General features: G+C 39.1%; 1 long non-coding RNA gene across 1 annotated transcript; it reads left to right on the top strand.

Annotated features, from left to right (window-relative positions):
• The first annotated feature begins 4218 nt into the window (after positions 1–4218).
• LOC143438426 (uncharacterized) lies at positions 4219–7938 on the top strand. The gene is made up of 4 exons (XR_013107269.1): positions 4219–6125; positions 6687–6827; positions 7134–7238; positions 7549–7938. It is a non-coding gene; the product is annotated as an uncharacterized LOC143438426 (long non-coding RNA).
• Positions 7939–15235: the final 7297 nt, after the last annotated feature.

Raw genomic sequence — 15235 nt, forward strand, 5'->3', positions numbered from 1 at the left:
AGTTGTATTCCCAGTACTATTTTCTTTTTATTAATATTTTTTCTCTTGTAGGATCTTTTGCTAGTTCATTGATGATTTACACATGAGGACAAAGTGTTTTGGTTGCATTCACCCTACTCTCCTCAGATCTACTCTTACTATTGACTCTCACACAGCTTTAAAGAATAATCTATACAATTTAACTTGTGCTGCCTATATACTTTTGTGTGTGGCCATCTACTAGAGTATACGAGGTCATCTTACTCATGGCTACACCCTTAAAATCCTGATTATCCTCCCTAGTAGCCAATCCTCAACACTGGACAGCACCTCAGCCAGGAATGAGGCTTTTGTTATTTCTAGTTTTTAAAATAAGTGACAAATTTTTAGATTTTTTTTTAAATTTTCATTTTGCTCTATAAAATTTTGATACATGTATATAATGTACCTTAGTTGTAATCAGGTTACATTCTCTGTTTCAACTTCCCCTGCCATGCCTACTATCATATCATCCTTGCAATTTCATGTCTTCTTTGGCAATTTTTTGTTTATTTAGCATTGTCCATATCAGTTCAGTAGGTGCTGTACATAGGTGTATTGGTGTGGGGTCCTCCACTTTGGCATGTGGAGTCTTTAACTAGATCAATAGGAAGCATAAATTAGTGGGTTAAATTAGTACATTTAGTGCATTAAAATTAATAGCTGCAATCTTTGAAATTGAATTTTGTCTGACTCAGTCTTCAAACTCATGGGTCATGAGATTTCTTGTGTGCTTGTGTGTGTGTGTGTGTGTGTGTGTGTGTGTGTGTGTGTGTGCGTGTATGTTTGTGTGTTTAAGAAAGAGAGTTTTCTACTGAACACCATCTCCAACTATGTTTTTTTCCTTAACATATATGAAATAAAAAGTAAAATGGAAAGTGATAACTAAATAACTTATTGAATATCTTTCACATATATACAAAATTTATTAATGTTGAAAGCACAAAGGACTATTCAATGTACCTAGGTATTAGTTGTTGTCTTCCTACAGGTTATTAAAATATTTTATAGATATATACTGTTTATAAAGGTTAACTGAAAGCATTAGAAACAGAACAGATTGTAGCGATTATATTTCTTTAAAACCTTTTTGTTTTAGTAATGTGCAGTATATGTCAGATAAAAACTGAAGGAAAGATTTTAAAGAGTAAATATATGTAAATTTATATGATTTTGGTAGGATAATTTATTGCTAGTGAATTTATAAAGTAGATTTGAAAAATCTTACTTCTTCTTTTTTCCTGTTTTTACTTTGAAAACTAATCCATAAAATTCTTATGATTTTCATCAGATTTAATTTAATGATATTTTCATTATCTTTCATAGATCAGTGAAACATTATAATTGTAAAATTTTATGTAATTGTAAAACTTTATGTAATTGCATATAGTTTTATGTAAAACTATATGTAATTGAAATGATAGAACTATTAAGAAAATGTATGAGAATACAGACCCTATTTTAAAGTTAGAGATAATTAACTTCCTGTCTGCAACCACACTGAAGAACAGCCTCCCTACCCTGGGTACACCCAGAGACAGTGTGACCCCCCAGAAGTTCTGACACAATCAGGGTCCCAGGTGAGAACCCCCTGCCCCAATACCTGGCTTAACTGGGATCCCTCCTTATCCCCTGCCCAGGGGTTTAGAGGTTGCAGGACCTCCATACTGCTGGAGACACACTTTCCTTTTGGTCCACCACTACATGTGGAAGCACACTGCATGTTCCAGCCCTCCTACTACCCCACCCAGAGACAGCATGATCTAAGAAGGTCCATTAGGCTCACAGGAGAAACAGACTCCAGTCAGAGACAGCAAGGCCAGTTAACACCAGAGAAAACCAGTTGGCAAGAGGCAAGTGCAAGTACATAAGAACAGAAACCAGTGTGACTTGCCACCATCAGTTTTCCCACCACAGCAAGCCTAACACACATGGAAGGTAATATTCTGACCTAAAATCCCATCTCATGAAGATGATAGAGGACCTTAAGGAGAGAACATAAATAATTCCCTTAAAGAAATACAGAAGAACACAGATAAACAGGTAGAGCCCTTAAAGTAGAAACACATAAATCCCTTAAGAGAAATACAGGAAAACACAATCAAAGAGGTGAAGGAATTGAACAAAATCATCCAAGATCTAAAAATGGAAATACAAACAATATAGAAATCACAGGGGAGACAACCCTGGAGAAGGAAAACCTAGAAAAGGGATCAGGAGTTACAGATGTAAAAGCATTATCAACAGAATACAAAAGATAGAAGAATGTCAGACATAGAAGATATTGACAGAACTGTCAAAGAAAAAGAAAGTGCGAAAAGCCCTTAACTCAAAACATCCAGGAAATTCAGAACATAATGAAAAGAATAAACCTAAGAATAATAGGTATACAAGAGAGTGAAGATTCCAAATTCAAAGAACCAGTAAACATCTACAACAAAGTCACAGAAGAAAACTTCCCTAACTTAAAGAAAGAGATGGCAATAAATGTACATTAAGCCTATAGAACACCAACTAGATTGGACCACAAAAGAAAATCCTCTCATCACATAATATTCAAAACACTAAAAAGACAGAACAAAAAAATACTATTAAAAGCTGTAAGGAAAAAAGCCAAGCATATAAAGGAAGACCTATCAGAATTATACCAAGTTCTCAATGGATTCTCTTATAGCCAGAAGATCTTGTGAGCTGGCATGCTGACCCTAAGAAAACACAAATGACAGCCTAGGCTACTATAGACAGCAAAACTCTCAGTCATCATAGATAGAGAAACCAAGATATCTATGACACAACCAAATTTAAACAATATTTTTTCACTAATCCCGCCCTATAGAGGATAATAGGAGGAAAACTTTAACACAAGGAGGGAAATTATACCCAAGAAAAAGCAAGAATTTGCTTTTCCCATAATACCCAAAAGAAGAGAAACACACAAACATAATTCCATCTATAATAACAAAAGTAACAGGAAACAACAATCATTGGTCCCTAATAGCTCTCAATATCAATTGACTCAGTTCCTCAATAAAAAGATATAGGCTAACAGACCAGATATGTAAACAGGACCCTTTATTTTGCTGCTTAAAGGAAAAACACCTCAGTGACACAGTCAGTTACTACCTCAAAGTAAAAGAATGGAAAAACACTTTCCAAGCAAGTGGTCCCAAGAACCAAGTTGGAGTAGCAATTCTATTCTCCAATAAAATGGACTTTCAACCAAATGTTATTTTAAAAAAATGGGTACAGAGCTAAATGGAGAATTCTCAACTGAGGAATCATGAATGGCCAAGAAGCACCTAAAAATGATCACCATCCTTAGACATCAGGGAAATGCAAATCAAAATGACCCTGTGATTTTAGTTCACACCAGTCAGAATGGCTAAGATCACCAACTCAGGTGATAGCAGATACTGGCAAGGATGTGGAGAAAGAAGAACACTCCTTCACTGCTGGTGGGATTGCAAGCTCATACAATCACTTTGGAAATCAATTGGCCATTCCTCAGAAAATTGGAAGTAGTTCTACCTGAAGGCCTGGCTATAACACTAGTGGACATAGACAAAAACAGTTCCAACATATAACAAGAACACATTCTCCAGTATGTTCATACAAGCCTTATCTATAATAGCCAGACACTGGAAACAACCCAGATGTCCCTCAATGGAAGAATGGATACAGAAAATATGGTACGTTTATATAATGGAATACTATATACCTATAAAACAATGACACCATAAATTTTGCAGGCAAATGGATGCCATTAGAAAATATCATCCTGAGTGGACTTACCAGTCCCAAAAGGATACACATGGTATGTACTCACTAATAAGTGGATATTAGCTCTCAAACTCCAAACACCCGCAATACAACTCATAGATGAAACTTCACAAGAAGGAAGGCCAAAGTGTGGATGCTTCAATCCTGTTTGGAGGGGGAACAAAATACTCACAAAGGCAGATGGGGGGGGGCGGGAAGCCTGGCAGGTAGAGTGGAGGGACAGGGAATAAATTGAGCAGAATTAGGTATGGGAAGAGAAAGTAGGGAAATTCAGAGGGCTAGGAGAAGAAAGAGAAATATTTAGCAAAGGAGAGTGGGAAACAGGGGTAGCCACTACAAAGTCCCAGACACCAGGGAATCGAGATGCTCCCAGGAACCATTGGGGATGACATTAGTCAAAATACCCAACAGAGAGGAGTTAGAATCTGAAGAGACCACCTCCAGTAGTTAGACATGGCTCCCAGTTGAAGAATGGGGCCACCCACCCATTTCAAAATTTTTAACCCAGAATTGTTCCTGTCTACAGGAAACAATCCCCTTTACCTCCTTCAATCCTTCCTCTAACTCTTCCATATTGGTCCCTGACCTTATTCCAGTGTTTGGCTGTAAGAATCTTCATTTGTCCCAGTCAGTTGCTGGTAAAGACTCTCCAAAGACAGCCATGTCAGGCTCCTCTCTGCAAGCACAGTATGGCATTAGTAATAGTGGCAGGGTTTGGTGTGCATGCATGGGATGGATCCCAAGTTGGGTCAGTCACTGGGTGGCCATTCTGTCAGTCTTTGCTCTATTTTTATACCTACATTTCCTTTAGACAGGAACAAATCTGGCTTAAAATTTTTGAAGATGGGTAGGTTGCCCTCAACCTCAATTGGGGGCCATGTCTATCTACTGCAGGTGATCACTTCTGGTTCCACTTTCACACTGTTGGCCATTTTGGCTAAATGTCATCCCCATTGAGTCCTGATAGCCTCTCACATCTCAGGTATCTGAGACTTTCTAGAGGCTCTCCCTGACACCTAACCGCCACTGCTGCATATTTCTACTCATTTTCTTGGCCTTCTGTGTGTCCCTACTGTCTTTCTCCATACCTGATCCTTCCCCTCCTTTTCACCTCTCCCCTCCTGATCTCACAGAATTCCCTACTTCCATCCACCTCCCACGATTAATTTGTTCCACTTCTATATGGATTTCAGGTATCCACACTTGGGCCTTCCTTCTTGTTTTACTTCCTAGGTTCTGTAAATGGTATCATGGGTGTTCTGACTTTTTGGCTAAAACCCACTTATTCGTGAGTACATACCATGCATGTCCTTTTGGGTCTTGGTTACCTCACTCAGGATGATATTTTCTAGTTCCATCCATTTGCCTGAAAAATTCATGATGTTCTCATTTTTAATAGCTGAATAGCTAACCAATAGAAATAAGAAAGAGTGCTAGAAATATGACCATACATGCAAGAAATACAAATCAGAAATGTGATGCATTAACATTAACATCAACATCCTTTCTGTAGTCATAGTAAAGTAGAATAGTCATATTTGGGATGAGGTCTGACAATACTGCAGGCCTTGTCTTAACACTGAATTCATCCATGTGTTTTAATTATGATGCATTAGTGTTTTGACTTTATTTTTAATTTCTTTCAGGCAATTCCTATAACTCTAATGACAGTGACAATGAAATTGTATTTCTTATTGCTTTGGATCTTTCTTCATAGTAGTCAGCATGTAAAATGTCTGTTTCCTTAAATGAAATAACAGCCTTAAAATGATTGCTATTACAGATGCTTCACTAATTTTGACTTTTTAAAATTTTGTTTCATTTGTACATGTGATTATTTTGTCTGCATCTTTGACTATATAACCTGTACCAGCCTGGTACTGTGGAGGTGAGAAGAGGGCTTTGGTCATCGGGGACTGGAGTTATATATGGCTGTTAAAAGCCATGATATGTTCTGCAATTGAGCCAGGACCATTGGAAGAAGAGCCACTGATCTTAACAGTTGAATTTCCCTCTAACCCATGTCTTGCTAATATTAAATTCAGTTTTTTACATTATAGATAAATTTTCAGATGTGCATGGTTTTATATATCAGAACCACATAGTTCTTTGTTTTATTTTGAAAAATTTAGAATATATGATAATGAACACTTAGATAGACAGTTAATTTTTATGTATATAGATTTCATTCTGATAACTGGCATTTAACATTTTCTTCCCTTTGTGTTGGAATTAAATTTATGGATGGCTGCATGCCACATAAAATCCATTTGCTCCTCCTGCCTGTTTAATGAGAGTCTGGAAAATGCACTACAGTTCTATAAAAGGTAAAACTCTCACTTGAAATTTGTATGGTTAAAGTTGTCTAACAAATTATACTGAGTGTGGTAACCCAAACCCAGAGGGGAAAGTGCCACATTTCTTCCTTATTTGTGCTTCTAGAAATGTGACCCTATAACCTGGAGCAAAGGAGGAAGCCAGCAAATTAGAAGGCATCTTGGGGAGAAGGGAGCTCTAGAAGGAGTTAGTAGGACACAGGTCCTATGAAGAGGGAAATGGGGAAAAGGGAAGAGGCTCTAACTGGGGAGGGTAGGGGAAAGGTAATACAAAGGGAGAGGAAGGAAGGAGAGATACATAAAATTAAAGACGCCTGAAAATACCATAAGGATATATTGTTTTATATTATTACAGAAAAGTAAATCTACTATGTATGTTTGTATATGGAGTTTAAATTGAGTTATGCTATATGTGGTGATAATGATTCCACTAATAGTTACAGACTAATACAAATCATAGGAAACCTCACTTTGTGCTTTTGGTCAGAGGAGGGAGCTGAGAGATTCCCTAAACAATTTATGCTATCATCATTGCCCTTGGTTATCTCTCAGAACATGAAGGATCGATCCTGTGGCTGAAGGCACCATACAGTTTAGACAGAGGACTATGAGGACTCAGACTGGAATTCATCTGGACACCTTCTCCTCGGAGACAAGCTCTCATGGTGTTGGAAGGAGCTAATAAGTAAGCAGGTAAGGGGAAATAAAGTAATCAATGGTCCTAACCAGCTGTAAATACTGTGAACATCAACAATGATCAGACTGGCAAGACAACACAGGGGTTCAATGGTGGTATTTTAACCTTGAGGTTGACCAGTAGTTGTTTAACTGTACTTAGGGCCCACTAAGAGAAGGAAGTTCATATAGAGCACTGCAAACTTAGCCAACTACTACTGCTTGGAGAGTCATAGACTGGAGAGTAAAACCTGTTATTGCCCATTTGGTACATCAGTATAATGTCTAACTACATTCTATGTTCTTGTCTTTATATACCCATAGGTGTGTATAGCTCACAGCCCTCATCAAAGAAGCTTCTTTCTGTAGCACATGGAGAATATTATTGGAGTTTATAATTCACCAAACTGCAGAGAATAAGCAACTGAGGTATGTCATCCCAAACAGCACATTTCTAACACAAACCTTACACCTAAGGCTCAGGGAATGCCATGGAAGAAGGAATGAAATCACTGTAAGAGCCAGATGACTAGGAAGTCTGCTGGGAGACAGTGTCTTCTAGTCCTGAAACAGAAGCTGCATTTGTGAAATGTCAGCACTGGTTTGAGTTTTATGAGCCTTCAAATATATGCAGTATTGTGCGTTTTAAGTAAAAAGTATTGTAGATGGGTATGCTAGTTACTTTGTGTTGCTATGACATATCATCATGACTAATGTGACCTGTGTTTTATGTTTCCAGAGTGTGAGCCATAATGGTGAAGGAGGCATGGCTGCATCATGAAGTTAATAGAGCATATATTTAACCATATGTGGAAAGAAGAGAGAGCAATATGAAAGTGGGACAAGGCTATAAACTATCAAAGACCACCCTCACTGATGTCCTCCAGCAAGGTTCTATATGCCAAAGATTCCAAACCTCCCAAACAGCATTGCACCTGGGCACCATGATTTCAAATGCCTGAGCTGCTGGAGACATTCCTCTCTCCAATCATCACTGTAAGAGACAGATGCACAAACTAGAGAAAGACCTGTCACTAGACATGTCACATGGCACTGTATATTCACTCTTCTTGTTCTGTGTCTAAACCAAAGATTCTGCAGTTCTGGATAAATCACATGGCAATGTGTGATGTCTTGGTTACTGTTTTTCTTTATGTGCTTAGAACTTCAGGGTCCTGTCAGTGGAAGCAAGCAGACAATGCTGATTCCTTGTGATAAGATGTCCAGTAGTAACAGAGTCCAACTTCTACAAATGCTTCTACAGATGTTCCAATTTGTTACTTAGGCTCTTACTTTTGTAGTCAGATAATAAAGCAACACAAAACAAGTCAAGCACAAAAAAATGCTTTAAAGTTCTTCCATGTAATTTAAAGGCTGGAAACCTAGTTTACTGACAACATGCTTGCTGGGAGTGCATGTGGTTTCATGTTTAATTTCCAACACACACACACACACACACACACACACACACACACACACACACCACATAAATTTAAACAGTTCAATGGTTAGACTCAGATGGTGTTTCTTCAAGTATCTCTTCACGTATAATTTGAAAACAGTCCCAAAAATCATGCTTCTGAGCAAAGAAATGTACCATTGGACCATTTGATGAGTCAAAGGATGCAATCTTTCTCTGGTGTTAGAATGAACATCTTATCATTTGTAATTCTGAAAACAACCAATAACAAAATAAAAAGCCTACAACATAGAATTTGGGAACTTTTGAGGGGTTAGAGAAAGGCAGAGGAGAGGTAGGAGGGAGAAGAGAGGGGAAAGCAATGTAGTTTTATTTCAATGAAAATTTAGATCAAAATTGTCGAGGGTGTGTCTTTTTTCCTAGCTGGGTTGTCACAGATAAGTTTCCCAGCATCTAGTAAATAACCTACTATCCAAGATCCTGCAAGTAATTTATTAAATTAAGTGGGTCGCACAGATTATAATGTTAAGAATAAGGAGGACATGCTGAAATGAGAGAGTTGGTAGCAAAGAGGCATAAAATTGACTACAATATATTTCACATATCTTTTGATATTATACAACAAAATAGTGAAACAAAGATTTAGAATATAGCCAATTATAGAATAAAATGACAATAGCCACATAGTATGTAGCATTCCCTTTGAAAGGCTCAGGATATATAAGTCCTGGCTGATCTATAACTCATAACATAGAGCAGGTTGACCTATAATATAATATGAATTCCCTGCCTCTACACTTATTCACCAGGACTCCAGGAGACACAGCCATGTCTGGCTCAGTAATTCAAATTCTCTGTGAAGTAGCATTTATCAAGTGGGTCTGATGAGATTGTGGTCCCAGCATTTGATCTGTGGAGGCAGGAAGAACAGGAGTTCCATGCCATCCTCCTTGCATAGGGACTTCGAGGGCAGCTTGGGCAATGTGAGATCAGTCCTGGAGGAAAGCATAGCAGAGCTGCTACAGTTCTGGTCTCCAATGCAACCCAGTGAAAGGGGAGTAATTCCAAGGCCAGGGCAAGGATGCCTGGGAGACAAACTGGAATATGGTTTTTATCAAGTAGTATAAAAACCAGGCCTTGCCTTAATGAAGGGCTACTTTCTTGAGCCTCAATGGAGACATGAGAGAGCTGCACAGGAAAGTGTCAGCACTGTGCAGGCTTGCTGACACTGACTTGGGAACTTCCCTCCATCAAGCAGGACAGAAGTACTTCACAGAAAGGACACATTTTACTGACTGGAAGTGAATCGAGGGGGTGAGCATGGTGGCAGCCACAGCTCAGAGAATTGAGGAGGAAGGCCTTCTCACACTGCAAAAGGTAAAGCAGGCAATGAGAAGTGAGAGTGTCTTGTCTATATACATTGTCCCTAGGGGACATCAGTGCCTGCCCCACCAGGACAGTGAGGGGGTTAGCTCATTCTGTGGACAACTGAGCTCTCTCCCTGTCATCCAGACTCTGGAAGCTGGAGTTACACTTAATCTCCAGCTACACAAGGCACTGCCCTAATTTCACCTTGACTGCAAGGAGTGCACACAGGGTGGCTTCAAGACAGCAGCTAATTCAGCATGAAGACATACTTGGTATGTTTCCAGAATGGTATGGTGAATATTGAGGACACTGTGACCTGGCTCAATTGTATCTGTGACAAACTTGCACTTTCAGTGAAAGGAACAGGCTGTGAAACCACCTAGAGTGGAGAACAGGAGTTCAAGATACAGCTGTGGGAGTGTAATGGGGCCAGTTTAGGCTGTTACCCTCAGCCTACTGGGGTTCACAGAGGTGACAGCAGGTATAAGATGCCATCAAAATGTGGAGTAATGTGGTTTCAGGACTGAGTAGCACAGGTGTTTGAAATAACATGTAAGGACACCTGTGACCCTCCTGTGGCTAGGTGTCTAGTTTAAACTTGTTATCCAGTCTTTGTGAGAGGGTCCCACAGCAGCTCCCCATCTGTGAAGCTCAGCAAAGTGCTTGGTGGCTCACTGAGCACTTGGCAGTCTGCCTTTCCAGGCCTAGAACACTGCCAGGAACATTTTAAAAGGAGGTCTCAATAATCTATGGTTTGAAGAACCAAGAAAACTTGTTCTACCCCAGAAATACCAAGGAGCTCTAAAGTGTTAAAGGAGCATGGGAAACAGGCCTAGGAAGAGGGCCTTCATCATTTGGGCTCATCATGTACAAGTTAGAGAGTCACAGGACAGTGCTTGTGTCTCCCTCACTCCATGAATCTTACTTTGCTGTGCATTTGGCTAGTTTCTCATGGTTTAGAGAACAGAAGAAATGGCAGGAATTGTTCCATACACATGGCTTCTACATTGCTAAAAATCTGAAGACATGGCTATAAATGAGTGTAGATATCTAAAGAAGCAGAACATTATGAAAATGTACACTTAGCATGTGCGAGATGTATACATTGATTATCCTTGTCAGCATGATGGGTCGTTATTCACATTAATTCTGGTGAAGCATTTCTTGCTGCTTCCGCTGTACAATGGAGAAAATCTTTCCTAAAGTTCCCAGTGAGTCACCAAGTGAAGTCCCACAGAAATGTGAAATACTTTCCTCACATCATCCCCATTGTTTATACAGCATCAATTAGGAACTCCATGGATTTGCTCTCTTATGATCTATCCTCTATTCATGTTTTGTAAAATGAACACAAAATCCAGACCCTCAGGGTCACCTGGGGTCACCAGATTTTTCCAGCCTATGCTCAACCAGAAACCAGGCTGCCTGTCAGGATCCTATAGGTGTGTTGGAACCCAAGAGGGATCTCCTGCTTCTCAGAGAAAAGGAGGATGTGGAGGGGGTGAATGAAAGGGAGACTTGGGGGAAGAGGTCTGCCTGGATGTAAGTGAATAAATGAATTAATGGAAAAATAAAAATAAAGCTTAAAAATCCAAATTAGCAAACAGCAAACACTCAAACATAAATATCATCTTTAAGAAGGTGGTAACAAATTATGTACAAGACAGATACCATACATATTAGGTTATGCTTCCAATGACATAAGTAACTATGCTGAATGCTCTATAATTTTCTGTTCAAGTTGATCTTATGTTCATAGAACTGCCCTTCACTCATCATGATTTCATGAACCTATTGAGCTACTGAAGTTTCTATTAAAAAGCTATAGCTAACATTAATACATCTGAAAAGCACTTCCACAGTTCTCATGGAAACTATAACTATCTAGTTTAATATCAGATGGTTCAATTTTATGTTTACAATCATCTCACATAAAAATAGTGATTGGTGAGTTGTGAAACATTTACCTTAAATTCCTTGAATTCAGAAACTCTTTACTGCTGTAATTCTCACAGGCTGTGCAAAGCTGCCAGGAGATAAATGTGTGGGCAGAGGTGCAGTTGCAGTAGAGGGATGATTCCCAGGAAAGTGTATACTGTATTCATTGAATGGAAAGTCAATTTCTTCTTACAATACCACAAACTCTGCCAAGTTGCAAGGACTTCACAGGAGTATGGAATCCACATTAAAGACTCTGATGAAACTATGGTCCCATTTGGTGGGTCTAAGCTGGAAACCAGTGATAGCTTCTACACTCCTGATCAACAACTCTGGAACACCACCAAGTTAGGAGGTAGAGGTAAAGTAGAAGCCATGGACCAGAGGCCAGAGGAGGAGTTACATCTTGAGTACAGAAGGCAGAGAGAAGGCAGCTCTAGGAGACATGTTATTTTAAGGAATTTTGGTGGTCTGAAAAAGTTTGGCCCCTGTCGATCCATGTGTTATGCCACTATTAGGAGGTGTGGCCTTGTTGACTAGAGGTGGACTTGATGGCAGAAGTGTGTCAGTGTGTGGGCAGGTTTTGAGCTCTTTTAATGCCCAATCTCTGAACAGTGTGAAAGTGAGCATCCAGCTGCCTGTCTGCAGATGACAACCTCACACTGGCTGCCTTTGGATCAAGACATAGAGCTCTTGGCTCCTCCAGCAACACGTCTGCCTGTACATTGTGAAGCTTCCCACCATGATTATAACACACCTAACCTCTGAAACTGTAAGCAACCCCCAATTAAATGTTTGCAATGATAGGAGTTGCCTTGATCACAGCAACTGTGGTGGTCTGCTTCAGATCCCTGAGTGCTGTAATTATGTGCACATGTAACTACTTCAAGTTATTCTAGGGATTTGAATATTTTACTGTAAAGTGTGTATGTGTGTGTGTGTGTGTGTGTGTGTGTGTGTGTGTGTGTGTGTATTAGAATCCCACACATGCTAAGCAAGCATTTCACAACTGAACAATGTATGCTCTCTGCCATCCCAACCGTTTTTAGTACAATATTTATTTTTGAAAGATCTTTTGTCTGGGACTATTGCATGACAATTTAGTTATGAGATTTTAGAAACTTCACATTCAATTTCTTCAAATGTATAATTCTGCCAGGGACAGAAAATTATGAGCAAGCCAGAAAGCCAACTGAGCTTTCTTATACTTGATTGTACTTTCTCAAGTAAGATGAACTCACATTATTTCTAAGGTGGTCTGAATTTTTAGAAGATGGGGGAATTTGTTTCAGATTTATTTCTGTCAATGAGGTAGCTCTGTAGCTAAGGCCATGCATGGTGACCTGAGTTTGGCCTCTAGAACTCTCGTGTTAAGAGTTCACTGTGTTCTCTGGGTTATTCTCTATGTTCCATACATACATTGCACTGCAGAATGCATGCTCACACATACACTCACACAAACAAAAATAAATTCTTTAAAATTAGGTGCTAAGAGCTCAGTGGTAGACTATTACCAAGCTTTGTGCACAGTCCTGGACTAATTTTCTTCTTTTATCAGAAGATTCTTTTCTTGACTCTGGGAAGGTGATTTAGGGTTCATCTTAATTCTGTCTCTTTTCTTTTATAAGTTCCTAGAAGGGAAATTCAGACTCTTAAAATTCAAATGGAAATATTTCCTTTTGGGCCACCACCTAACTCTGTGCCACATACCCATACATCCTTTTTATATTTGCTTCCTAGTATCTGGGTTCAAATGATCTGACAAGAATCGGGTTACACTGGCCAAATTAGGAAACTTTTGGGTTCTTCCATATTAGTTTGTTTACACACACACTCTGAATGAGCCAGCTTTAGAGCAAACAAGTAGGTAGGAGGCTTGATTTCACTGGTATGCAGAAGCATGAAAAACATATCAGAAGAAATTGTCTCCAACTAAACTTTAGCCAAAATAGTCTTGTCTTTGGGTCTTATTGCTATGAAGAGAAACCATGGCTGAGGCAACTCCTATAAAGGTAAATATTTAAATGGGGCTGGCTTATAGTTTCAGAGGTTAGGTTCATTATCATCATGGTGGAAAGCATGGCTGTGTGCAGGCAGACATGGTGTAGAGAAGCTAAGAGTTCTACATCTAGATCCATAGGCAGAAAGGGGGAGACTGTCATCTACAGACAGCCAGGGGAACTTGCTCTCCTACACTGGGTGGAGCTTGAACACTAGAAGAACTTATAGCCTGCCTACTGTGTCTGATTATTGTTTTTCTGATACATCCTCTATGAACAGAAATACAGATATAAAACCACCAAAACCCCAGTTACTGATGCTGTAAGAATAGGAAGAGTAACAAAAGCCCGTTTCATTCGAGGCTTGTGGCCAGGGAGAGGGTCCCTGGATGTGCTCTTAGTTTTTATATTATCTTTCTCTGCTGTTCAGGCCTGGACTCCTACTCCATCTGAACCCCATTTGGTCATGGTGTTTGCTGATATTGTAAAGAAAATAGGCAGTTAAATTTCAAAGAAATGTTATTATGAATGACATTTCTTCAGATTTTTTTCTAATGTCGCTGTGGGTGAATCATTATTCCAAGCACTAACTTTTAAAACCCTTCAAAAAATCCTCTTCTTCTTCTTTGTCTTCTTCTTCTTCTTCTTCTTCTTCTTCTTCTTCTTCTTCTTCTTCTTCTTCTTCTTCTTCTTCTTCTTCTTCTTCTTTGTCTTCTTCTGCTGCTGCTGCTTCTTTGTCTTCTTCTTCTTTTTCTTCTTCTTCTTCTTCTTCTTCTTCTTCTTCTTCTTCTTCTTCTTCTTCTTCTTCTTCTTCTTCTTCAATCATCCACATTATTTTCAAACTGAAGAGTGTCTTTAAACTTAACCAGTCTTCAAGATAAGAAGGTTTCAGGCTGGAGTGGCTTTGTGGACAAAAGTAGGAGTCACTGTTGACCTGGTTTGAGGTTTAGAAACCTAACATCCACAGATACTCATAAATATTCTCAAATTGTAACTTGCTGATTGCCCCAGCCCATTCAAGTTGAGCATGTCTGAGCTTGAGTGAAATTCTCCTGGCTGAAAAGGTGCTGGCTCATATTGCACATGGAGGGTTAGATTCCCACAACCTGACTTCTTATTTTAAATGTTCTTAAAAAGCAAAAATAGTGAGGGAAGGTAGGGGTCACGGTTTACAGGATATCTCCATGTTCCCCAGTCATTTGAAAAGTTTTACTAGGGCAGGCAAGATGGGCCAGTGGGTAAAGGCACTTGCTGCCAAGCCTGACAACCTGAGTTCCTTGGGACTCACATGGTGGAAGGAGAGAACTGACTCCATTAAGCTTTTTTAAAGAAATTCTACACATATGTTCTGCCCTATGCACCTAATCTCAACTAAATGTTAAATAATTTAGTTTTCTTGATGTCTATTTTCCTACCTGAAAAAAGCAATTGAATTTTTAAGTTGTACATTTAAAATGTGCATTATTTTTATGTTTATTTGTTTGTATCCATATACCCACATTAGGATGCTCGCAAACCTTATAACATCAGCTCCAGAGGATCCAATGGCCTCTAATGTAGTTTACAGACACATGTTATATGCTTACTAACTCTTACATGTAAATAAAATCTAGGCACCGTAATGCCTGCCTTTTACATCAAGCTCTTAGCTAACTGGAAATGGGTATAAATATTATTGAAGAGATGGATATGTTCAAAAT

The sequence above is a fragment of the Arvicanthis niloticus genome, chromosome 25 (assembly GCF_011762505.2).
Source record: "Arvicanthis niloticus isolate mArvNil1 chromosome 25, mArvNil1.pat.X, whole genome shotgun sequence".
In the NCBI taxonomy this organism is placed as follows: domain Eukaryota; kingdom Metazoa; phylum Chordata; class Mammalia; order Rodentia; family Muridae; genus Arvicanthis; species Arvicanthis niloticus.